Source organism: Carassius auratus, chromosome 32, assembly GCF_003368295.1.
Source record: "Carassius auratus strain Wakin chromosome 32, ASM336829v1, whole genome shotgun sequence".
Lineage (NCBI taxonomy): Eukaryota > Metazoa > Chordata > Actinopteri > Cypriniformes > Cyprinidae > Carassius > Carassius auratus.
The window spans coordinates 28,658,313-28,685,401 of record NC_039274.1 but is presented as its reverse complement, the minus strand read 5'-3'; the positions used below and the strand labels follow the sequence as shown (position 1 = coordinate 28,685,401).

Sequence of the window (27,089 nt, the reverse complement as noted above, 5' to 3'; positions counted from 1 at the left end):
TTAAGCTACTCCTGTACCACAGACAACGTAAGAGGAGTCTTACCTGGGCTAAGGTGAAGAAGAACTGGACTGTTGCCCATTGGTCCAAAGTCCTCTTTTCAGATGAGAGCAAGTTTTGTATTTCATTTGGAAACCAAGGTCCTAGAGTCTGAAGGAAGGGTGAAGAAGATCATAGCCCAGGTTGCTTGAAGTCCAGTGTTAAGTTCCCACAGTCTGTGATGATTTGGGATGCAGTGTCATCTGTTGGTGTTGGTCCATTGTGTTTTTTGAAAACCAAAGTCACTGCACCAATTTACCAAGAAATTTTGGAGCACTTTATGCTTCCTTCTGCTGACCAGCTTTTTGAAGATGCTGATTTCATTTTCCAGATTTGGCACCTGCCCACACTGCCAAAAGCACTAAAGGTTGGTTAAATGACCATGGTGTTGGTGTGCTTAACTGGCCAGCAAACTCACCAGACCTGAACCCCAGAGAGCATCTATGAGGTATTGTCAAGAGGAAAATGAGAAACCAGAGACCAAACAATGAAGATGAGCTGAAGGCCACTGTCAAAGAAACCTGGGCTTCTCACCACCTCAGCAGTGCCACAAACTGATCACCTCCATGCCACGCTGAATTGAGACAGTAATTAAAGCAAAAGGAGCCCCTGCCAAGTATTGAGAACATGTACAGTAAATTAACATACTTTCCAGAAGGCCAACAATTCATTTAAAATGTTTTTTATTATTGGTTTTATGAAGTTTTCTAATTTGTTGAGAGTGAACTGGTGGGTTTTGTTAAATGTGAGCCACATCACAATTGAAAGTACTAAAGACCTTAACTATTTCAGTATATGTGCAATTAATTTATTTAATAAACGAGTTTCACAATTTGAGTTGAATTACTAAAATACTTTTTTTCTCGACATTCTAATTTATTGAGAAGCACCTGTATATGTACCATGCTATTTTCATAACAATTAAACAAAGTATTGTTATACAAAGATAAAAAAGTGTCATTACATTTATTATTTTTTAAATATTATATATATAAAATCTATAACATTTTTATTACACTCTCTCTCTCTCTCTCACACACACACACATATATATATATATGTAAAATTTGAAGTCTTGTGCAGCCTAAACTTCCTCTTGCTACGCTGCCATGTGACCCTCACACATTGAGCAGTCGTTGTTTCACACTGCAGTTGCTGTCCCATCTCTACAATATAGTTTACTGTTCTTCCTTCTTTTATTGTCACACTTTCAGAGCTGGAGGGAGACAGAGGGAAGAGTGATTAATCCATCCCTGTTTTTTAGTTTTAGTGGAGGAAAGAGAAGGGATTGAGAGTTCAGTCTCTCTGAAGAGAATCAAATTCATTCTGGATTCTGAATTCTCAAACAGACACTTTACAAGTAAGAGGTGAGGAGAGGGTCAACACTAACTTTCTTATTTTTTATAGATACATTATATCTATCTATCTATCTATCTATCTATCTATCTATCTATCTATCTATCTATCTATCTATCTATCTATCTATCTATCTATCCTTCTGTTATTTTATTGTGTGTATGGGATGAGGTGTTCTGGTCGAATGGCAGTTGCACCTTAGCTGTCTCTCAGCAGATGATTTAGCTGTCTCTATGAGATGTGCTGTTAAAGAACAACAGACCTTTCTAAACCCTGTCAAAACATGACAAGAGACCGTTCCACATTTTGTAGAAGCAGCATTGTGGCGCAGTGAGTTCTCACCCGGATCAGTGCTCCAGTTCTCCATGACTTCCGAAAGGTTATATGTGTAGCGCACACGCTTGGACCCACAGGCGCAGAGCTGTCAAAGTGACAATGAACAAAACAATGGGTTAAACGTTACAAATGCAAGCTGATATGTTACAGATGCACTCTACTGCTCAAAAGTTTTGAAAGAAGTCTTATGTTCACCAAGGCTGCATTTATGTGATCAAAATACAGTAAAAACAGTAAAACGTTAGTAAGACATTAAAAATGTCAAGGTGTGAATATGGGCCCATAAAATTGGACGGATATCAGACGGGTTCAGCATCTGGTTGCTTAGAATGGTCAATCAGCCTCTACTACTTTGTTTCTCTATCGACAGCCATTCAAGATTAGATGTGTTTTCTGAAGAAGTAGTTTTTTTGCAAGCCACATAAACATTGCAAATATTTTGCTATGTTATAGTAGATGTTTGCACAGCTGTTTTTGAAGGTTTTTAAAAATGTTACATATATTTTTCGCTTTAGGCAGGCTTCGACGTCACATCTTATGATAGTCACTATTGACACTATATGTGTGCATTCTGACATCAGTCAATCGGTATCATCATGATGTCATTTTTGAGGTGATTGGCTTAACAACAAAAAATTTTGCATGACCAAAGATGCACGGTTGTGTATTTTAATGGCCATAGTGATGAATAGGAATGTTCTTCGACCACTCTTTTCCCAGGAATTACAGACCTACTTGTTTAAAATTATTTATAAAATAAATTATTTTAATATTAATCCAGTATGTCTTGCAATGCAATATTATCTGAAATCCAATTATATTTTTCTCTTCTACTCTAAATCCCTCTAGTCTTGATTTCCTAATCCAAAGGGTGACAATATATGCAATCAACATAAATCTGTGTGTGTGCTTCTATCTATCTGAGAGCCCTTTGTGCCCCTGCTGCCAGATTTGGGTTAAGTGAAAATCACCCACCACTCGTCACAGAATCTATCCCAACCTCCCGGTTAATATGGCTTTTATTCCAGTTCCATTTTCATAGAGTCATTTTGCCCCTCTTTTATAGAAGGTCATAAAATATATAGTGAATTTTTTAAGCATTCTGCATAACATTTACATTTTCTATTGTATAGATGTGATCGGGGGAAGAAGATGAATAAAACATTCATGTCAGAGGCCATTCCTTCAGTGACATTTGAAGCTGTATCCATCATCGCTCGCTCTCTCTCTCACAAGCACAGGCAGGGGGACAAATGATGGTGTGGTGTTTAACGGCGGCCTCTGTGAAGAAAATTCCTCCTCTGCCTTCACATTATTGCCTGCTGGCTAGTCGATGAAAACACATTTTCCAGAGATAAGAGAAAAGTCAAATAGATATGTCGCTCCGTTGTGTGTGGTTTGAGTGTATTTGTGTGTGTGGGTTTCAGTAAATTGAAACATGTCAGTGAAAAATCCACTTTTCAACGATTCACCTTCTTGCTTGCAACACGTAACCAATGCACAGCAGATACAGTCCATTGCTGCCATTGCAAAAAGCAAGGATTTCAGTGGTAAAAATGTACACCTTTCAATTAGCCCATGCAGTCATGAATTTTACAGCTTAGTAGAAGTCACAACGTTTATGATCCATATATTGTATAAGGCATTCAGATCTGAATTTAACATCTGCCACAATACTTGACATGAATACTGATTTGATTGGCTTGAGTAAGCACTGTACTGGGGCAGGGCAAATCATTTTCAGAGGCTGAATGGGAAAAGCATAAAATCAATCAATGTCATGCTAATTGCAACAAATGTTCAATTATAAGGTTTATATATTTACAAAACACTGCACTGAAATGCTAATTGCATCAAAGCATGAATAATAATGCCATTAAATCCATTCCTTGTCATGCTAATTGCAACAAATGCCAACTGTAAGTTTAAACATTTAAAACACTATAAAACGCCTAAAAAGTAAAGCATCACGAATGCCATTTTTCAAAATAGTGCCATATATAAAGACAAAATAAGTCACATAAAAATGGGCCACTGATTTTAATATTTTATGTTCCTTTCTCTTTAAAAAAAACCTCTTTGATTAAAATAATGTAATTAGAAGCTATATGTCATATGTACAGTATACTGTAAGAATGCATTATTCATAAATACATATGTATATATATATATATATATATATATATATATATATATATATATATATATATATATATATATATATATAACATTACACTTGTGTTTATTTGGTTATCAATTTCTGAATCGGCACAACTGCATATAAAATTACAATTAACAGCTGTTTATGTTCTTTAGAGCTCTACACTAATTTGTTTCTCTCTCTTACACACACATCTATACACACTATGGTTCAGGTGAGTTTTAGTAGGAAGAGTTGCTTTTTATTCTTATATTTGTTGTATATTATTCTTATTTTGACACCCGCATGTGAAACACAGCAAGTCTGAACTGAACCTATCGCACATACATTTTGAAACATTTAACTGGAATGTCAAAATGCATTTCTTATAACGGCATCATACAACATTAAATCAGCAATAGTTGAATACAATAACAACAGCATTTGATTTTGTTGTATATTTTCTGTTTGATTTTACCATGAAACACAGTAGCTGGGAGTCCTGATATTGTAATAGCTCTTGTTTTTGGTCACATATTTTAACATAAAATGATAGAAGAAACCTGACTTTACACACAAAGACCAGTGTGGAAATTTCTTCTCCAAAAAGTGGCCCATTTTACCTGCTTTTACCCTATGAAATGAACGCAGAACCTTTCCACTCAGTCCTACATGGAAAAACTTTGTACATCATTGTGTCTCCTTGAAAATGTAAGCTAAAGATGCACTTCCTCAAGGTACGTAAGGTCCTCTCAGGTAATATTAATCAATGCTATAAAATGTAAACCCCAAAAACAAAGGACAATGCAGAGAGCCTCAGAAGAGAGTCTCTCCTCTCCACGTGTGAACGCATATCATGGCAGACTCTTCTGATAGAGGGGAGGAGTAACCACACACACACACTCGCTCCGCCATGCTAGTACGGAGGCTATGCTCTCGTCGCTGCTCTCTGACCCCAGTGGCAGTCCTTTCTTCCTCTGCCGCGGTCTAGACTCGCTCCCCCTCTCCGCCAGTCAGAGCAAGGCTCGCCGCCTGCCTGCGCCGCTTCTCCCGCGTCTCGCCGCCAGCTCGCCGGAGGGTCTCCCAGGGTCGAGGGTCCTGCCCCTGCCCGGCTCCGAGTGCCACCTCCTCGGCTACCGACATCTGCATTCCCCGGCGTGTATGGAGCAACATCTTTAAAGGTGGGCGAGAGAGAAAGAGGGTCGTTCAGCCTCTTCTGCTGTGTTATGCAGCCTGGAAATGTACGCTTAGACAGGGAGCGAGAGAAAAAAAAAAACACACAAAAGGGTTAGAGGTGGCTTGTCATTGAGCGGCGGTGTCAGCGCGGCCACTCACCCGGGGAACGATCACCCTTCGCGGCGGGCGCGTTGGACACACTTACGCGCGACTTTACGTGTTTTTAACCCGAAATCTCGGGGATATTTTAGTCGGGGGTGATGTAGGTTCAAGTTGATCTCTTTTGCGTTCTCTGAAGAGTGGAGTCCGCACTTGAAACATGATTTGCAGCCTTTATTTTGGTCGTTCCCTCGCATTGTTCAGCCGGAAGCAGTCGAGTTGAGTGCAAATAAATATCACGCGGTTATATATTTAACGCAATGGCAGGTTTTGGTTTTAACCCAGCTAAGCTAGTGGTTGCTAGCTAGAAAAGGTGAGGAAAGCGATTTTTTTTATTTTTTATTTTTTTTGCAGAATACGCGCAGTAATGAAGATGAATATTGTTTTATGCAAAAAAGTGAATTTTCAAAAAACTTTGATTTACAAACTAGCACTTCACCTGTAGCGTTATTTGTAATTTACTGAAAAAGTTTAAAATGAAAAGATAACTTAATGACAAATACGTGTAGCCTATTTCGTTTTTAAAAACTGTAGTGAGTTTACACCATATCCGCATGACACTTTTAGATTAAATTAAAATGATTTTAGTTATAATTATGGTTGTTATTTCTGTCATTTGTAATACCATACTTTTGCAAAATTGCATGGTATGAAGTAAAGCTACAAAAATATTGAACAGGAGCTAGGAAAAAAAAACAAGACTCATAAATAATTCATCATTTTAAAAAAAACAACAACAACATTTAATTGATTGACAGAATACTACTGACTAATGCTTGCATGTCTAACACTACAGAACAAAATGCAACAACTCAGAATTAATTTGCATCACATTTTAAATGTCTTCAGCCTCCTAAAATGTAAACTTGTGTTGAAAATTTGGAGTTTTACACACTACTACAGTAGATAACATGGAGAGAGCAGTGCCACACTTCACTTATTCTTTTTTTAGGATGTGCCATAATGAGTTGCCTCATTAAATGATATCTAAAATCTAGTAGTGTGATTAACTTTGTGTGCTGCATTCATTTAAACAGTAAATAGTGGTCAATGTGATTGTTTTCCCATATAATTATTATTTTGTTTTATTGCTTGTATTATATTTATATATCTTTCAAAGAGTAAAGTGTAAACTGACGGCAACATGTGATACAATATTGAGTTTGGAGGAGTTAGTGAGCAGCATGGAAGTTGTTTTTATTATACATTTAAAGTGGAAATGAAATGAAAATGATTATAATTATTAGATGTTTGTCAGAATTTTTTAATATTTAAGCAGATGTATTTGAGAAAATAAAATTGATATGCACTGTAAAAAATGTAACTTAAGTTTGAATCTAAATTAACAGTTGTTTTTTTTCTCTACAACTCAAAAATATACTTCAATATGACTAAATACACCTTTAAAAAAACATGCATAAGTCATTTTGGGTAGAAATGGGTAAAAGGGTAAAGATTTTCTACAAAGAACATATATTTTACATAAGATATATTTTTTAGCTATACAACTTTAGTTATTTAGCAATTTCCATATTTTACCATCTATTATTATTATTATTATTATTATTATTATTCTGTATTACTCTTACGGTCATTTTATGCAATTGATTTCACATCATAATCTTTATTCTGTCACTCTTTCTTCACAGATAGTATCTCATCCTCCATCTCGGCACTGTCAGGGGTTCTTTTCTGTGTTTAAGTGGAGGTTCTGAAGGATGCTGACTACGTGGGTCGCTCCAGGGTCCTGGTGAAGTGTCTCATGTGTCACGTGGACAAAGAATGGCCCACAGAATGCCGTCACAAGGCAAAGTGACCATCTCGGTGGACGAGTACAGCTCCAACCCCACGCAGGCCTTCACCCACTACAACATTAACCAGAGCCGCTTTCAACCGCCACACGTGCATATGTGAGTAACAAGGGACAATGCACAGAAATACAGTTCAGGTTCGGTTTAGCTTTTAGCTGTTCTGTTTTGTGCACTCTTTGAAATTAAGAAATGCATCAATTCATACGTTTTTTTTTTTCCTGGTCTGTCAGGCTCGCAGTATCTCAAAGCCTTATATGTCTAACATGGTGTTTGTTCCTAAATAAGCAAACTTTGTAATAGCTTTGGACTGCATCCTAAACAAGATACCTTTAATAGCATAATGATCTATGCAGGTCAGACAGAAATAGATAGTTACTATCACGTTTTTCAAGCATTTGGTTTTTATATGAACCTCAGCTGTGGCACAATATTACATATTTCAGGTGAAACATACACCAGCCTTTTTGTCAAATAAATTTTCATGCACTGCATTATGTGCAATTCAAAACCGGATCGTTCACTCTACGTCGAGTGGTTTGTGGTTTGGAGGAAAAAACTCTTTGCAGCAGACATGCTGTTTTTGAGCATTATTCATTTTTGGGTAAAGTCTTCCAGACTGTTCAATATGATGAAAAAATTGCTATTGTAGCATGCCGGTGTCATTACGAAAGCTTTTACATCATTCCAATTCTTATAGTCCGTTTTTTTTTAGGCTGATAATTTTTTGCACAAAAGTATAAACTGATCCGTCTTTTGAACTGTAATATGAGGAAGATTAAAAAGGCTGCATCATTATATTAAAAGTCATTGGTGTGTGCATCATCGCGAGGCCTCTGATTCCTCTCTAGTTACAGCCCTGCTTCATCCACTGCTTTCTCCTTAATTACCTCCTTGCTTATAGAGCAGTGTGTTCTGGGAAAGCAAAGGCTTGTTTAGATTGGGGAAATAATGATTGTTTACCAGAGGCTAGCGTTGCTGGACATAAACACACACAACTCGACATTCGCGTGAAGAAACGGGGGCCCTTTATTTTTGTTTTTGGTTTCTTGTCAGCATGCACTGGGATTTGCTTTACTTCAAAGCTGCATCTGTCTGATCTGGTCCTAAGTAAGCCTGAACAAAAATGAAATAAAATACAAAATAAATAAAATAATGAAAAATACAAATAAAAAGACAGCAACTGTGGTTGCCTGAACTTTACTGTAAAAGTTAATGTGGTGGCAGTATTCACTGATTGAAATACAATTTGCGGTAAACATTATATATTTTATTAAGTGAAATAATGTTAATATATACCAAATTTCTAAAATCTGTTTTTACCTTTATAATAAAGTGACAACCACTTTCAAAGATTTAACGTAAAACCCTTATGCACATGACTGATAAGGAAAAACAAAGAAAACATAATTTAATTGAAAACCCATCAAAAGTGAGTGTGTGTATATGTTATTTTTACTGTAAATTTTAAGATGACTTGTTCTTTTGCTCTTTTAAAAATGGTACATTTAACAGTATTTTAAAGTACGGATACAACAAGAAAAATATGTAGGATAGGATTTGTTTTTATCCACTGGGAGTTGGTCTTTGTGGCAGTTCCATACTAGAGTTTACAGTAACTTTTATAAGACTAGCTCCTGTAGTTGGTTGGTGTCAGCTAAAAAGGAAAGATTTTTTAGAGAAAGATTATAAATATTTATTTTGCTTTGGAATCATGTGTATAGGCTAGATGAATTGTGCACCACACCAGGAACAAATCGGCTCAGTTTGGATTCCAACTTGACTTCATGCGTTCTTCATGTAGGTGGTTTAGCAGGGAATTTCGTTACACTACACAGTAGAGACGGTGTGTGTTCAGATGATCATGGCCGTGACCCAGTTATGCACATGGCCCCTGTGCATCGACAGCAATTACCCTCGTTAAAGCTCACCGACATGACCTCAGGAGTCAGAGGAAGACTTAGGAAGAAAGGCTTTTCTCTTTAAGAACTAGCACATTTGTCAGTTTTGGTTCCCTCCACTTTTTTAGGCACCTATTTTATTTTATTTTTTTTCTGCTCTTGTTTGCATGAAGCAAATTCATAGCAACAGAAAGCATATGCTCCTCTTGTGCTAGTCAGGTCATGTCAACTATTGAAGCTTGTGTGATATTTGGGAAGCTGATTTGTGGAACGGAAATGCTGAGCACATTGTTTAACAATATCTGAAGCTGATGTGATTTCTGTGTTGGGTTTTTCTTAACTTTTTACTGTGCTTAAAAGGCAGCACTTGGTTTAAACTCTTCTTCTCATTCGCAAAGTTCTACTATATATATTTGTTTATCAAACTAGTATTACATTTTTGTGTAGATAATTTCAGCCTCAGATTTGCATTATTGGATAAATATAATATGTAAATTTTGAAAATGTTTGAGAATCTAATATACTGCATTGTAATTTGCTGTAAGTGCTGCTAGTCTGGTCTAGGTATTTCTTTACCTATTGTCTTCCCTACATCTTTTTTTATTTGTTCCCTCTCTTTCTATCTTTGTGATTGAAATCGGTTGTTCACCTGCTCCCTCATTACCCTTCCTCAGCACAGCCTCCTTCCACCTGAAATTGGTTGTTGCCTTTTTTCTTCTCAACCTGATCTAACAGAAATAACCGAGCACGGCCCAACAGCTCCTGTGCTTTTATTTCTACAGCCCTCTTTAATAAGAATGTAATTGATCTTTGGCTCCATTGCCATGCTCTTTAATATGCATGTGTTCAGACCTGAATGAATGCCAGCCTAAAAATAATCGGCTGTTCAATACAAAGTAGATTGGTTATGGAATCACAAAGAGAACACTGAGAAAAAAATATATATATATTCCTATTTTTCATAGATTCATTAGTGGGATAATGCTTTAAGTTGTGAATGTGAATTTGCAATCATTCAAAAAGAGTTAGCTGTTTGGAATCAGTCTGTCAAATTATTTACTTGCTTACTGAACTTCACATTATGATTAATTTTAATGTCTTTCTCAAACTGAAGCGGATTTAGTGTACTTTAGATTTGTGAATAAATTTAAAGTAAAGTGTGTAAATCACTCAATCATTACTAACTTGATTATCTTTATGGCAATTTGGGGTACACGATAAATATCGGCCGATAATTAATGCGCATTTCGTAAAGCCGGTTCTCTAATCAGTGGTAAATTCCATCAGGTGGAATTAACCGCTGATTAGAGAACCATCTTCACTGATGAGATGCGCATTAATTATCGGCCGATATTTATCATGCACCCCTAATGGCAATGTGTAGTTAAGGATAATTATTTGCAACAGATAATAAATATATAATTCATTACAAAATAGGATTCTGTAGGAAACATTACAATGTTGTGCACTACTTTGAATTATCCCTATCTTTTCCTCGCTCTCTTTCTTTTATATTTCATATTTTTTATGCGGCTATGATTGGCTTTCTTCAGCCTTGTTAATTTCTCAACCTTTGAATAATTAAAACGCTCATGAAAGTGTGAAGCATTTAAGAATTTCAACCCAATGTTCAATTCATCCCAGCCAGGGGGGAGAAGAGGGTGTACGTATCGAGCTAAACGAATGCAGCACACTTTCCTAGCGCACAAACAAACCACCGCACACAAAGACTTTTATGTTGTTTGAATTACGTCATGTATTTATCTTCTTGTTGGACAGAAGAAAGAAGAATACTGTTGCTTCATGAAGGCTGTTTCTCTTCTAATTTGAGAAAATCATTGTTTTTTGTGTTTTTTTTTGATGAATGGCTTGCAGAAAATTCTTCTTTTAAAAAAGGATATGGTGACTAGGCTGTTTTTTTTTTTTTTTGCATTGACGTGCTGTGTACAAGCAGGTTTCGCCACACCTGTCTTAATAGATTTATGTTAGGAACATTTACATTGTCTTTCTGAAGCACATGAATGACAAACGTCAGGAATTGAGGGCAGTATGTACGTTCGTGTGCGTATCCGTATGCGATGCGTGTAATGGAAGTGCATGAGATTGAAAATATTGGAACTAGCGAGGCTTTGCATGGACTGTAATTGCAGTAAGCAGCACTCTAGCTGGCCTCCGTAATGCAGATGTCCTGAAGAACTAAATCAGAACTCTCTCTCGTCCCATCGGTTCCTCCGAAAGGCCTGAACTCTTTCTTTCAGGGGGATCTGTTTTAGCTTATATATGTGTGTGTGTGTGTGTGTGTGTGTGCGCGGGAGAGTCACACAGAACTTCCAGAGGCCTTTGAAATGAGAGAACCCTTGATTAAACTCACACAGCTTCTCTCCGCTGAGGCAGCCACTGCACAAGGTCATGGGGGTCAAGTGACAATTGACATTGGGCAGGTCTGGGAACTGTACGTTTGAAGATTTTTTTACATTTCAGCACAGGCAACCGTGCACTTCCCTTCCAGACAAAAAGCTCTGTGGCCGATACAAATGTGAAGATCCTGCTTAATCGATTGGCCAAAATGTCCCACTTGTGTCTCAGATAAAGGACGTCTGATTTGCTAGTTCTGAATAGATTATTCGTTAAGATTAGACTGGCCTCATACTCCGCTTTAGATGTCACGGTTAATTTACACATTAATTTTGTTTCCTTGTCAGTGTGAATTATAGTTTTTGGCAATGATATCAAAACAGGAATCCTACTTGTTTAGGAGAGAGGTAATACAACAGATTTTTGAGTAAGAACACAAGGTGTGGAGATACAGAGTGGTTTCTAAAAGGGCTGCAAATCGTCAGTTGTTCTAATTGAAATGTTTGTTCATGAAGTGCATCCTCATTCATCCTCATCCTCCTCCTCTTTTTTCATCCTCTCTCTCTCTCTCGTTTTTTGCTTTCTGTGTTGCTCTGCAGTTTATTGAATTAGCGCCGACAGCTGAGAAGCACAAGATAAGATAGAAACGCTGTGTCTCTCTGTCTGAAATGGATTGTATTGCTATGTATGAGGGAAGGTGCTGTACTCTACGTACAGCTTGATGTTTCTTCACCAAAGTAGTATAAGCAGACCTGCACAAGTGGAAAAGCCAGTAAATATGTGGCTCTTCTTGATGATTATCATTATCATTTTTATTCTTTGGCCCTGGTTCACAGAGCTTCCTGCTCCTGCTTGTCTTACACACACACACACACACACGTGGCCCTGAGTGAGGCAGATAAGCCTGAAAGTCCATTTCCTGCTGCAGATCAGTGCAGTGGCGGTGCTATCCGCATCAAAGGCTTGACTGCAGGGCACTCTTTTCACTGCCCTGTGCCCCACATCTACAAAACCTGGCCCTCGGAAATATTCATCCTGTACACAGAGAGTTCACTCTCTCACACCGGCTCTTTCTCTCCGTCACTCTCTCACCAAATTCCTACATTAAAGAAGGAATCTTTTTCCATGGGGGGAGAGAAATGCAAAATATTTCCTAGTAGTCTGTGCAGAGCTCTGATTTATCCTTCTATGAAGAAATTGCATGCCGTCTTTTAATGGCTGTAACTTAATTTTTTTTTTTTTTCAATATTCTGTAACTTAAAAAAAAAAAAAAATCTGTTTGTCCGGCTCTCTGTTTATCTGTCTATGATATTTGTGATGTTGTCATATTTGTTGAATTAAATCAATAAACACTGTTGCAGTGAGTATTAATTAATAACATTAATATTAAGACTTCAAACCTAAGAAAGCAGATAATGGGCGTCTGATATTAATTAGCAGTCGGAGCACTGCCTTTAAACCCGCAGACCAGAGGTCGGGCTCTAAATTAACCGCCTATTGACCGGACAATCATTATGTCATAATGAGTGCTGGGGGGTGGAGGGGTGCTATGCTAAAGTAATCATTCCTTTCTTCTCATTGGACAGCAGGTGTCTCTGTGCTGTAAAGCACATTGATTAACAGTTCCTCTGTCAATTGCAAAGAAGAGTGGGTGGGATCACAATGTAAATCTGGCTATATGAATGTCGAAGGAAATAGTCGGGTTCAAAAAGCTTAATTCTGAGAGAAGTGGATTTTGAACCCATTTTGCTCTGATAATGGATGCAATGTTCACTTATAGGCTGTTGGAAAAAATCTGGAACACTGCCAATCAGAACATATTTGATGTTTAATATACTGTTATGCTCAGCAGGATTTGCAACCAATGAGAGTGTGCAGTGGGCGGAGCTACCCAGCACAGCATACAGAAATAGAAACCAAGCCACCAACAAAATGTCACTCATTTTTAGCTCTGATTGTGACTTGACTGACACGAAATCTCAGATTTGCATGGCAGATAAACCTTTTATCACATATCTTTAATCACTTGTCACTTTATTTCTTCCCATGAGGACTGAGGGCACTATGTTAACAGTGCTGTAAAGGGAAAAAAAGTCTAAATAGAAACCATCTAATTGTTCCCTACCTCGGTTTTGACCTTACAATCAATTGTGGCTGCTATTTACAAATTTTAGGTTATTTCTTATAACAAAAGCCAAAGGAAGGAAGAGCGATCCACAAATAGCACGCGTGTTTTCGGCTCTCTGAAGTCGATGAACTGAGTCTGGTTTTGAAGTTTTGATACAGTTCAATCACTTGTTGTTCCTGAAGGTTAAAGAATCAAGTGAGCGCTGTCAAATAAAGTATCTTTGAACAAAAATCAAAACGCTTTCCTGTGCAATATGACACATGTATCCAGTAAAAGAGCCGAAAAACAGAATAGAAAAACAAGACAAGTACACACACACACACCTTATAGTTTTGCTCTAATGCAGTTTCAGTGGCTCTAAAAGCCCCTGGTCCGAATAATCCTTTCTTTTCTCCCCCCACCTAATGAATATTTAAAAAATGTTTTGTCAGGTAACCTGAAGAAATGTGCTTAGTGTTTAAACATCCAAATAAATTGGTTTCATTGTAAAAATGTCATTAATAATCAATTGAATCAATCAGTTTTTAAGGGTCAGGAATACAGTTCCTCCGGCATCACGCTTGCACCACCAAACTGTTTGGTTTCCAGGTAAAAGAAAGTTTCAAAACAATTTTACATTAAGATAGTACATGGTTTCCATTTTTCATTTCATTTTGCCGTTAAATTGTTGGTTTACTTGTGAAACAAATCCTGTGAGTTGCGTGTTCAGGTACCGACAGATACACAGCTCTGTAGAAAAACCTTGTTGACTCTAATAGATTCATACAAGTGTGTGTGCGTGTGTGTGTGTGTGCGTGTGTGTGTGTGTGTGTTTGTGTGTGTGTGTGTGTGTAGCCCACAGAGTTCAGCACGCCAGCCACTGCCATTACTCTGTCGAGTCTTTTATATCTGTGGCTGGCCTGACCACCACAGACCTCATTTAATCAATAAGTGCGGGTGTGTGTCTCTCTGTGTGTGTGTGTGTGCGGACATGCTTTTATTTACTGCATTGTGATCAATAACAAATATTATTTTCTGTCTGTCTGTTTCTCTCGCTCCTGTTTAAAGTGTGAGGATTTTCTGTGCAGGTGGTTCAATTCAGATATGACTCGGTCATATGAATGTATTCACAGCTTAGACCAATACTGTTTTTCTTTTACTCATCCATTCATTTTCCTTTACTGTGTTTGTTCTTCCTTATGTGTATGTGTATTTCCTCCTTTTCTATCGGTCTTCTCCTTTTTGTTGTCATTCTGCACTATTTTCTTTTCTTTTATTTGAGTCTATTCTCTTTTATGTACAACTGCTTAACATACTTGTTTTCCTTAATGGAATTGTGTGTGTGTGTGTGTGTGTGTGTGTGTGTGTGTGTGTGTGTGAGTGAGTGTGTGTACTGTGCACAACCACCCACCTCCCTTCTTAAGGTCCTTTATATTTTTAGTCGGACAGGAGAGGTAAGTGTTAATTAGAGAGCCCAGGGCTTTTTGTCGACTGACAACCCTTTTAGTAATGAAATAATAGTGTGGGGAAAAAAGTGCGGCTTATTGCACGTTTCTGACTTCAATTACAGCCAAGATCCTTTTTTCATTCCTTTTGAGTTATAGAGGAGAATTTCTTCCACCCGCGTCCTCCCCCCAAACTATCTTTGGGAAAATAAATAAAAGGATGTTCAGACAAGAAGAGAGTGATTCTCTTAAATGGACATCAAATGCGAGAATTTCTGAAGACTGCCTCCATTTTCAGAGCTTCTGCAACAAAAGATTTTGCTGTAGTTTTCACTTTTCCACAAAAGCTGTTCATGCAAATGTGAAAATGTTTCTGCAACAACAGTTTTTGCATTCCATTTACAAAATATCTATCTGTCCATCTGTATGTCTGTCTATCCAACTATCCATCTATTCTTTGTTCTGTTTGTCTGTCTACAAAAAATAAAACGTCTGGAACAAATGTCTTTGAAACAAAAAAGCATGTTGAATTCCACTGACTGAAAAAATAAAGAATTGCGTTAACAGTGCTTGCATTTTTATGCCTTGTATTTTCAAGGCTTGCATTTTAGGAGATGAAATTGAACATAGTTGTTTATTTAATTAAGCTCTCAGTATTTCAATTCAAAACAGTTCTCACACATTTTCATAATTAAAAATTCAATAATTCATATTCACCTTCCAGAGTTCACTTCTGAAACATTCAATCTCTTTAAAAATAGGATGTATAATATTCGACAAGCATTTTTACTTAACAAATTCGCTTCCACTAATTCAGTGGCAGAAAATATTGCATTGCCGGGAACTGCAGGAATAGCAGTAGAGTACCGATGCATGATCTGCAATCTGGGTTAAGGCTAGATGGCATACAGCAAAAAACTACTGGGCATGCACAAAACAATATAGCGTAATTTTTCTCACGCTGTACAATAATAATTACAGTAGGTTTAGGGGTAGATTTAGGGTTGGGGTTGGTGTAGGCATGAATAAAACACAATCTAAATTCAATTTATGTTTTTTTCTGTATCCCTTTGCTGTATCTGCTGTTAGTCGCTCACCTGCAGGTGGCGCAAGCAGCTGTTGATGAAGACCTAAGCAACAGGTAGAGCAAGTCATTAATTCACAAAAACTGATTTATAGAAATGGAGCAAGCGGTAGAAGTTATGATTATCAGGGCCAGTATGTATTTGCGGAAAAGCTGATTAAGACTCAAAAGCTGTGTTTACATTTAATTCAGCATCTAAGCTGTTGCTTGTTTTCCCCGTCAAGCCATATGTAAGCAGCTTTCTCTACCAAATGAGATTATAATGCTACTTTACTCTACACTCTTTTTTGTTTTTGTTGTTGTTGTGTGTGTATTGTATTGTATAATGTGTATTGATGTGAATTAACTTTGGACAGTAAACTCTATGGGATGCAAAACAATTTTTGCAAGAAATTTCAGCAATAAATAATTTAAATGCATAACATAAATGCAGCCTTGATGCACATAAGAAACTCCTTCAAAAGCATAAAAAAATCTTACCATCCCCAAACTTTAATGGTAGTGTATAATAAGAAATGTGGTTCAATTTCAATGTCACATAATGAATCCTGTCCGGTCACAAATGATTCTGTTATAGATAAAACTTTTTCCACTTCAGTGATGCTTCATTCACATTTTTTGGGGGATGTGTTTTATCTTGTTAAGTGCATGACATTGACAGACTGATTTAAACATGTCGCTAAGCTCATGTACTTATGCAACTAGCTTGCTAACAGTTGCGTACAGTTATTTCTGCTGATTTTCATGCTTATAAAATAAGCTCCTTCTCTTTCTCTCCCTCCATCTGTTTCTCTGTCACTTATTCTCGCTCTCAGGGTGGACCCCATCTCATACGACGCTCCCAAGCCGAGTGGCCACACGCGTTTTGTGTGTGTGTCGGACACACACTCACGGACAGATGGCATCCAGATGCCCTACGGGGACGTGCTCCTGCACACGGGGGATTTCACCGAGCTGGGCCTGCCCTCGGAGGTCAAGAAGTTTAACGACTGGTTAGGTAAGGAGCCACGATTAACCACAGTTTAACCTCTTGCATCACAGCTGACCCTCACACACACGCAGCGTTTAGAGACGTGTGAAGTGGTGGTGACAGGTTTTAGTGACTGAAGCTAATGGTCAGGAGAGGCTGAGGTTCTCCATCCGTCACAATAACAGGAAGTGTTCAGTGAGCTGTGTGTGTCATTACTGAAAGGTTTTTTCTGTTCAGTGAGGAATTCTGGGTGCGAGAAGTCATTTCGTTAGATCTTTTTGCTGTTTTGCTCAGACTTTTAACTTTGTATTTTGAAGTTGGAAGTATTTCTCCTGAAAAAAAAAGAAAAAGGAGGTTATCTAGTCATTGTACAATACCTGTAAGTTTAGCTTTTTTCTAGGGATCGATTATTTTGTTCTTTTGTTCAGCAAGGATACATTAAAAGTTAGAGTAAAGATTTCACTAAAAACAATTCAAATAGATGCTGTTTTTTGACTTTTTTGTTGATCCAAAAATTACATTTAAATGTATTCATTTGGCAGAGGCTTTTATCCAAAGTGACTTACAGTTGAGTTGAGTCAGCATTTAAAACATTAAAAGCTAGAACAGGAAAATATTATGGAAAAAGATGAAAGAAATAGAACTATATAAGCTGCACAGCTGTTTTCAAAATTGATAATAATAAACACAATTATTGGTGTGTGTGTGTGCAGCAAATTAGCATTTTTTTTTTTTTTTTTGAAGGATTATGTGACAATGATAGACTTTTAGAAAATTCAGCTTTGTATCACAGGAATAAATTACATTAAAATATATATATTACCATAGAAAACTCTATGATATTCTTGATAAACTCTATAATATTTTTTGTAAACAATATTACTGTTTTTACTGTATTTTTGAAATTGTATTTGTAAATTCAGCAGTGGTGAATGTAATTTACTTCTTTTAAAAACATTTTTTCAAACTTAAATCCATACTTTTGAATGTTAGTGTATCTGCAGCTCATATTGATCGATTAATACGTTTTAATAAATCGAGATTCCTTTGATTTTGATATTTGCATTTATGTAATTTTTATTCTGTGTCTACAGTAGAAGTTTCCAGTATTGCATCAGTTTTTCAGACTGTTAAGCCACACTTAAGCCATAGTAAATTTTAGAAAAAGTCCATTGACAAACATTCTATATTTTAGTTTTATCAACTAAAGTTCAGAAATATTAAAATGAACATTTACTATGTTATGGAATTTTATATTTTTCACAAAATGTAAAATTTACACATAACTGTATATACATATGATCGGAAACCAAACATTTAAATTAAAAGCAAGAAACCTTCAACATCTAAATGTGGCTTTGTTTTTAACAGTAAGAAGTTGTTTAAATGCACAAATAAAACAAAATATATTTGTATTTGTACATGAATTCAATTTATTTCATATGGACTAGGACAATAAAGTGGCAAGAGAATTTTGCTCAGTAGACAGCTCTGCTTATTATAATCTGTGAGATCTGTTTTTATCTGGTGTAGACGTGAGTATTTTCTACAAGACTTACTAATTACAGATTCATAGCAAAGAGCAATGGGTCCTTCATTAGCAACTAATTATGCCTATTTTTGTAAGGTTAAATTCATCATGGTTTTATGTGTAGGAACAATCCTCTGAGAAAAATATGTAGAATACAGAAAAGGCAAAAAATGGTGAGACTGAAACATCAGTCCTGACTTCCATAACTCTTGTTAATATATCTGTTTGGAAGCCTTTGATGCATGACGTTATCTCATTAGTTTGAGCTGTAGTACAGTGTGTGTATAACACACACACACACACACACACACACACACACACACACTCTGTCTGGAGTTTATAATTTGCATAAGTTTCAGCTTTTGTAATGCACTCTTGTTTAAACCAAATCTTATTGTATTCTTTGAAATTCTTCTTTAAACGTGTTTTCATTTCATTTCGAAAATCATAAAGTTCTTGGTATTTGAACTGTGGGTTTTTGAGGGTTTTATATTTAGCTTTGATGGAAGTTTCTTTCATATAGTATTTTGTTCATTGATCATGACTGAAAGAAATAAATAAAAAATATATAAAACTTTACCACTCACAAAATACTCTGGTCTTACCTTGGTTCATGTCCAAACATTTTTGTTAGTGATGTTTTTTGGGTTGGTTTCTTTAAGAACTCTGTTCATAAAAATGTAGCTTAGGAAGTTTCTGTGTTGTTTTTTTTCATGTGTGTAGTAAATCCTGCACCACAAGTCTTTTTGGATCCTGTGCTTTGGTTGAGGTGTAGATCAAAACACTTGCGATTAAATCAAATAGTTGCCGGCTGTGACATCCAGAGTTCTGTTGGTGCAAGGGAGTCCAGGCCTGAGGGTTTGGGATGTTTGCACCTGACTCAGCCATAAAGAGATCACGTTGATCCATGAAGCCTCTCTCATCTCTGACCTTCAGATCAGTGAATCGTGTATTACCAAACTGGATGTGTATTCATGTGTCCTCTATACATGAGCATGCGTCACAAGCAACATGCCGAGTTAGGAAGCAAATAAATACCAGTAAAATGTACTACACTAAAATTGCAATGGTTTATCTGAGTTCTTCTTATGAAAATTTTCATCATAATAAAGTATATCTTTAATGAAATGCTAATCAACAAAGCCTTGCTTAGAATATAATGAAATATTGTGTGCCTTAATTATTCTGTTTAAGAAGCCACATCATCTTACAGAAGGATTTATTTTAAACACTCGACTGACGTTACGAAGTGAATTTGGAGCTAAAACGTTGTTAAATATTGTATTTTCATGTGCTCTCAGATGGAGCAACATTTGTAGAGAAGATACACAAACAGCTGTCATAATTGAGAACGATTTTGTCAATTTCATAGTCCTACAATTATATCATCTGCGATTACGAACGCGATTTTGCATAGCCTGTCAGAGAACTACAGCTCTTGTGTAGTAAATGCTGTTTCACCTGAGATTTACTGCTAATCACAGAACTGACTTTACTGACTAAATGCGCCTGGCAATCATGATTAATCGCGTCCGATTAATCGTGCAACCCTAATCACTCATATAGTGTTTGCAAAATGTAATGCCATTGTATTATTCCACCCAAATATTTCCTAAAATACTGTTTGTCATTGTTTTCACTGCAGTTTTTATGTATTCAGATCCTTATTTTGAGCCCCCAAAACAATTACCGTATTTTTTGGACTATAAGTCGCACTGGACTATAAGTCGCATTTATTTAGAACCAAGCACCAAGAGAAAACATTACACTTGTTTTGTATTGGTTTATTTCGGTGGCTTAATGTCAAATTAATTTTGATAATTAAGTCGCACGTGACTATAAGTCGCAGGACCAGCCAACTATGAAAAAAAGTGCGACTTATAGTCTGGAAAATACGGTACTGCTCTTATTGGTTTTGTTTTTACAATTGTATAAGAAGTTTCTACAAGATATTGTCTATATAGACATCTTCAGTATAGTAAGATACTTGTGTCTGTAGCTTGTAGAATAGATAACTACTTTTTACTATAGTTTGGTCATTAAGATAATAAAAGTTGCAATTTCAAAGTAAAGCTTCTGTGACACTCGTATTCGCAGGAGCCTGATTTTTTGACATCACAGGCTCTTGGTTTGTCCTTCACGGCGTCATTCCATCCATGCATACTCCCGTGTCACACACGGATGAAAAAGTGCATTAGAAGAGAGGAAACTGAGAGAGCTGTCAGCAATCTTTCCATCCCTCCATCTATCAACATACCTGACGCCACCTGGCATGTGACACCTGGCAGCTTTTGAAGTGCCTGGTGGTCGGAGAATGCTTCGACTTACTTATTATTCACGTCTCAAAGGAAACCTGACGATGAAATTATTTTTCACATCGTCGCTTTTTGTTGTAAACATTCAGCCGGGCGCTGATAGATAATCTCATAATGCCTGAAAGCTGTCTTCTGTAAAAAACCATGTTTGGAGAGAAGAGTTTAGTCAGTTTAAAACAAATCGTGACATGATGATAGAGAAGTTTATATAAGCCTTTTGACAAACTCAAAGAAAGTTGTTCAGACGAGCCTGAAGTGGATCTTCGGGAAAAAGGATCTTTGTGTTTTCATTGTCTAAGCCAAAGCATTCCGGTTATACTTTCTGGAGAGTTCTGTAACATAAATGCTTGCGTTTCTTTCCAAGGTCGCTCCTTTGTTCTTTAGCAGTAGGGGCTAAATGATACAGGAGGGGGAAAAAAAACATAAAAGGCCTTTATAAATTAAACTTGCAAGGGGTAATTGGTGTTGGTTATTTTAGATTTTTTAAATACTGCCACTTTTGCCATTCCTCTCTCCCTCTCTTTTGCATTTTCCTCATTCAACATGCATTTTTGTGAAGCGTAGCTCACTTTTGTTGGTTTTTCTGCCACAGAAAGCCCAGCTGCTAATCATTGTCATTGATCATGGTGTTTGTTGATACGTGGGATCGATTCTCAGGAATCTTTCGGGGGAATGAGGTTTCTTTGCTAAAGTTTAGTTCTGCTCATTATCTTGCCTGTGAGATCTGACCTGTACTTCTCCGGATGCAAACATGGGTCTGTGTAAATAAGGAGCTAGGTCTTGTCTTTGTTTGTCTGAGTTCACTGCTTATTTATTTGATCAGTGCAGGACTTCCGAAAGATCCAGTGTCATATAGATCAGCATTGCTTCTAAGTTTTACAATGTTGCAAGGATGGGAAAATAAAGTGTTCATGTTTGTTAACAGACAATAATGAGATATAGGGATAGTTTGCCTTAAAATGATAGTTCTGTTATTGTTGACTCACTCTCATGTCATTGCAAACCTGTATGACTTTTGTTCTTGTATGAAACAGGAAAGGTATATTTTTGAAGAATATCCTGCCTGCTCTTTACAATAGGCTTCCCAAAGCACACAAACGAATTATAAACTTTTTTAAATTAGTCCATATGATTCATGAAAATTGGTATAATTTGAGATCTTAATTGCTAAAAATCGTCCTCTCCAGTGACCTTATAACTGCAGTGACCTGAACCCTGAGTTGAACTCAAGAACAAAATCAGTCAGATTCATGAATTAATCATTTAGACAGGTATTGTGAACTAAATAGACTGATTCATTGAGAATATTTGAGAGATGAAAGAAAGTTTCATTCAAACCAAGTGTCGATATTTCTTGCTAGAGCAAATGTCAAGACTTTTAATAAATAACAACTTATATATTGCTCTGTTTATCATCACAATACTATTGTATGGTCCCAGAAGACATAGAAGATTGTCGTGTGGACTACTTTAATGATACTTTTATGATGCTATTTTACCTTTTTTGGAGCTTGACAGCTCATTTCCTTTCATTATACCAAAAGAGTGACCAGGAAATTCTTTAAAAATGAATCTTTTGTGTTAAAATGAAAGAAGACGTCATACTAATTTGAAAAGCATTATGAAGAGTAAATAATGAGTTTTTATTTTAGGGTGAACTCTTGCTTTAATTTATGATTAAACGTTTGGTGATTTGTGCTGTTGGGTTTTCTGGTGCCATGTGCTCTTTGTTTTAATTCAATTCATCAAATCCCATGTTTTCTTTTTTTTTTCTTTTTTGCGCAGCGGTCCGAAAAACTTGACAAATGTGATTGCGCCGCTCTGTTTTCAACAAAATACACATGTTCCCTACCAGCCATCCTTTAGTTTCAGATGTTTATGGTGTGTAGTTTATTTTCACTAATTTGATTTGCATTCATTACGCACAGCGATTGCCGAACTGTGCCCCGCGCCATTCCTCTGATGTAGATCAGACTGAGGCTAAACCCAAATCCCTTTGCCAAACGCCACATACCTTCCCATATGTTCCTCCGTAGCTTCTTCAAAGTAATAAACAGACTTAATATCTGCAGTCCTTTTCGAAAAATACATTTTGATGGCAATAAAATGTTGTAAAAATCCCTGCGGGGACACAGAAGATGCAGTCTGTGGGGAGGTAATTGCATTCAAGGCCTTTTTCCGCCATGGAGCGGCTGGCATGAAGCTCGTCCGCCGGGGGTTCGTGATTTGGTTTTGTGCGATGGGAAAGCTCCATGTAAATGGATCCGTGATGACGTTTGGCTGACTGTGGACCGCTGAGCTGAGAGATGGGCTCCTGGTATTAGATTAGACTGGGATTTATGATGTATCCCAGTCTACGTATATAGTGCCGGGCTCATGGAAGGAGCAAGAAAGTAAATTAAACTGCTGGGAAAGTGTTTACTTATAAATCAGGTTATCTTTTGATTTTCCTTATGATTTCGGTCAAGCGTTTTGCTCCTATCCTGATACGTTTACAGTTCAAGATTTAATTGGTTTGTATTGTTTCCAAATAAGACACACTTCGCATTCAAATTGTGAAAAGCCATTATTAAACTGGCTATTTCCTACTGTTCTCTTTTATAAAAGAGAACAAATAATGGGCTGCGAAGAACCCCTTCAGACATATTTTATGAAGCTTCTGATTTTGACTTTTATTATGTCTTTGCCTTTGCATTTTCAGTCCCATTTTGCTTTTGAAAAGTCCCTTGTTTCATCTGTGTTTTGGTAGGTGAAATATTGCCATTTGTTCTCAAACTCGCTCCGCATTTGAAGCTTTCCATATGTGTTACGCAATCCACTGACAGACGGTCTGTGTGTGTTTCCTGACTGAGGATTTAGCATTTTAGAGATAGAGACATTCGTTTTTGTTTGAGTTCTGTGAAGAACAACTTCCCCTGTTGCATTATCCTGATGTACCAGCAAAAAAGAGCTTTGCTTTGACGATGGAGGCTGAAGTGAGGACAAAGAAAAGGAAAATGAGGCGGCTGTGACTTTAATAAATAGTGATGCAGTATCAAAATTGGACCCAATACTGCACTCCTGTACTTGTACTTGTTAAAATGCACCAATACAAAACAGCATGTGAACAGTGCTGTGTTCAGACAAAGATGTAGTGTGCGAATTGTGCGACCACACATGGCCTCATGCCTGCCCATCATTGTATGTGGCTTACGTCAAATTTTTTTATTACTGTTTTTCCACCCAGCAACGATAGAATACAGTTCCTCCTCTATCTCAACTATATAATCAAGACCAAATGGAAAAGAAAATCTGAATTACTATTTTTCGAATTTCAATATTACGTAATAAGTAGCGGTTGTGAAAATGCAAATATTGTGACTACAATCATCAAAACCTACACTATCACTGAAGCAAGTACCAAAAATAAAAGTATCCGTATTTGCCAAGTTCTGTAAAAAGTGGAATTGTTGCAATGTGTGGTGCTGTTCAGGCTGCCTGTTGTATTTTAATGCACTTTCTGTAGATAGAATAAAAACCCAAAGTGGCCTGGAAGACACTGACAGTACCTTTTATGTTATGTTTCAGCTTTTGTTTAGTTTTTTCCCTAAAGGAAATTATCCAACCATACTTGTTACAGAGAAAGCAAACTTAACAATACATTTAATGTTGTATGAGAATAGACAGTAGCCTTAATAGAGAGGTAAAGAAAAGATGCTTTGGTGTATGTTTTGTTGTAATAGCCTGTTTCTACTTGAAGGGTCCTGTTTTTCATTATTTGACTTTCCTCTGGATCATAGTAACCTCACATGAAATTCAACAGAGCATTTTTTTTTTTGTGATAAATTCAAATGTGACCAAACGCGAATTCCACTGACAAGAAATCTGTCTATCAGTGGTGAATGCAAACAGTGTCCAGTCAGAAGATATTTGATGTTAAAGGGATATGAAGAGTTGATGTTTATCTTTATCTTTAGGGCTGTAGCTATCGAATATTTTAGTAATCGAGTATTCTACCAAAATTCCATCGATTAATCGAGTAATCGGATAAAATGTGTTTTTGCTTAATTAAAGTGCAATATTAATTATGCAAGAGAAAATAAGACTCCTGGGTCTCTTAAAATGACCAACTAAGTTTCCTTTTTTAGAAACATTTTTTATTTTTATTTTTTAAATGCAGAGAATGCAATGTATACATCAAAATAAACATTTAATTATTACCCATTGTTTCTCTGTCTGTAGGCAACTTTGTTTCTTCAGTAGAACACAAACAGAGATTTTTTTTTACTCAAACTGTTGCAGTCTATCAGTCATATAATGTAAGTAAATGGGAATCAAGGCTTTGAGAGTCCAAAAAAACATACACAAACAAAACCAAATTAAACCCTGTGGCTCCTGACGATACATTGATGTGTAAAGAAACTGAACAGTATTTAAATAAGTTTTTACCTGTGATTTTCATGGCAATGTCCAAACTGTCCATGAGCACATACTGAGGCGCATTCACAACAGCCGACAACTGACGCATCTTCCTCTTCTTCTTGCTTTACGGCGGACATATAAGTGCATTACTGCCACCTGTCTCTCAAATGGACCTTTGACACTCTATCTACAGTCTCAGTTAAGAGTGTCAATGGTCTTTTATCATGGTGTGAAATATCTCTTCTGAATAATTTAGTTGCCAAAATTAGTTTTGTGTTAAATATGAAAATTAATTATGGGGAAAGGGATAATGTTCTGTTTTTAACATGTTTGTTTTTTATGGTGTTGCAGGTGGACTACCGTATGAGTTTAAAGTGGTGATCGCGGGAATCATGAGCTGACCTTCGACAAGGATTTCATGGCGGAGCTGGGTCAAGCAGGATTACTATCGCTTTCCCTCTGTGTCGAAGTTGAAACCCGAGGACTTTGACAGTGTTCAGTCTCTCCTGACAAACTGTGTTTACCTGCAGGACTCGGACATCACCGTCAAGGGCTTTCGAATATATGGTGCGCCATGGTAAGTTCCTCATGCATTTCTTGTGTTTTTACTTTTACAGTAAATACATTTTAAGAACAATTACTTTAATCAAAATCGCAAATTGTTGGCAGTCATTCGATGGTCAGAATTCTCTTTCCTTTGGTTTCTTCTGTATTAGTGTTGGGCAATATGGTCATTATTCAATGAAATGCGGTGCTGAAGTGAAATAGCTGGACAGTTTGATAGCCGAATTATAATAGGTCGCCCAATAAAAATAAAACTAAAAATTATTATTATTATTATTATTAAATGTAATTAATTAATACATTAATAGGATCATGAGCCTAATGTCGTCTTGACTATCGACAGAGACATCTGCCATCGTCTATCTCTGACTATTGGCGGTACACGATACTATCGTCTATAGGCACAACCCTATTCTGTATATATCATCATCATTTTGTACTCTGTTTTTAAAGATTTATGTTTTCTCCACACCTTTAACTTCTGTAACATGACCTATTTCTCAGTGGGCAGCAATAATTATAATAATTTATTTGAAATATAAATATTTTGCAACATTACAAATGTCTTTACGGTTACAGTTTCAGGAATTCTTTAGAAATTCCATTGACGTACTAAGAAAGTTAATAGTTAAAGTACTGTAAATATGACATTTTGAATTCATTTAAACTTCAAAAGCTCTTGTGAGGTTATTTCTGTGATGGTGCCACTCTGGTAAACAAGCAGCCTGAGAAAGCACCTCGGTGTCATTCCCATACGTGTGTTTGAATTTCCTCGGATGCTCTGATCCTCTCGGAACCTGTTTGTTTTTCAAGCGCTGCTTTGGGAATCGCTCATCTCTATTGACTAGCCCCATTTAGCTGGACCTCTACCCCTACTTCCTGTTTTCTTAGCATCCATCTAAAACGATAAAATGTCCCTGAACTATAATTACCTTTAATGCTTCCTGGCATTTTCTATTTTTACGTCTTGCCCCTCAGACTTTGTTTTCCTGTGTGTTTTTTTCTCTCTTAAGAGCCATTGTGATATTCACCTCTTGCGCTGTCTTGTTTTTCTCTATAATTAGCCCGTGAAATGAAGTTAAAAAGGGTGTTGTACAGGGCATCCCACAAAATGTAGTGAAACAGACAGTGGGGAAGTGGAAAACAGAGGGAGGAAGTGGAGAAGGAAGGAAGGAAAAAAGCCCCCCGTGGCCCTTTAGCGTGAAAGCTGCTAAATGTCTGTTGTGACAGCGTGGGGTCTTGTGGGAAATGGGGAGGAGGGGGCCATCGGGTGGATACTGATAACTCTCACACACACACACAGATGGCCGTGAGGTGGTCAGTCGGACCGGCTGCGTTAGGTCTCTCTATGAAAGCGTTTGGGTGGCCCTGGTGCAGCATGTGCCTCATCTGCCCGAGAAATTT

At 36.9% G+C, this 27,089-nt stretch overlaps 1 pseudogene; it reads left to right on the top strand.

Moving 5' to 3' along the window:
- Nucleotides 1–6,933: 6,933 nt before the first annotated feature.
- Nucleotides 6,934–25,702, top strand: LOC113052014 (metallophosphoesterase MPPED2-like; annotated as a pseudogene).
- The last annotated feature ends 1,387 nt before the right edge of the window (nucleotides 25,703–27,089 follow it).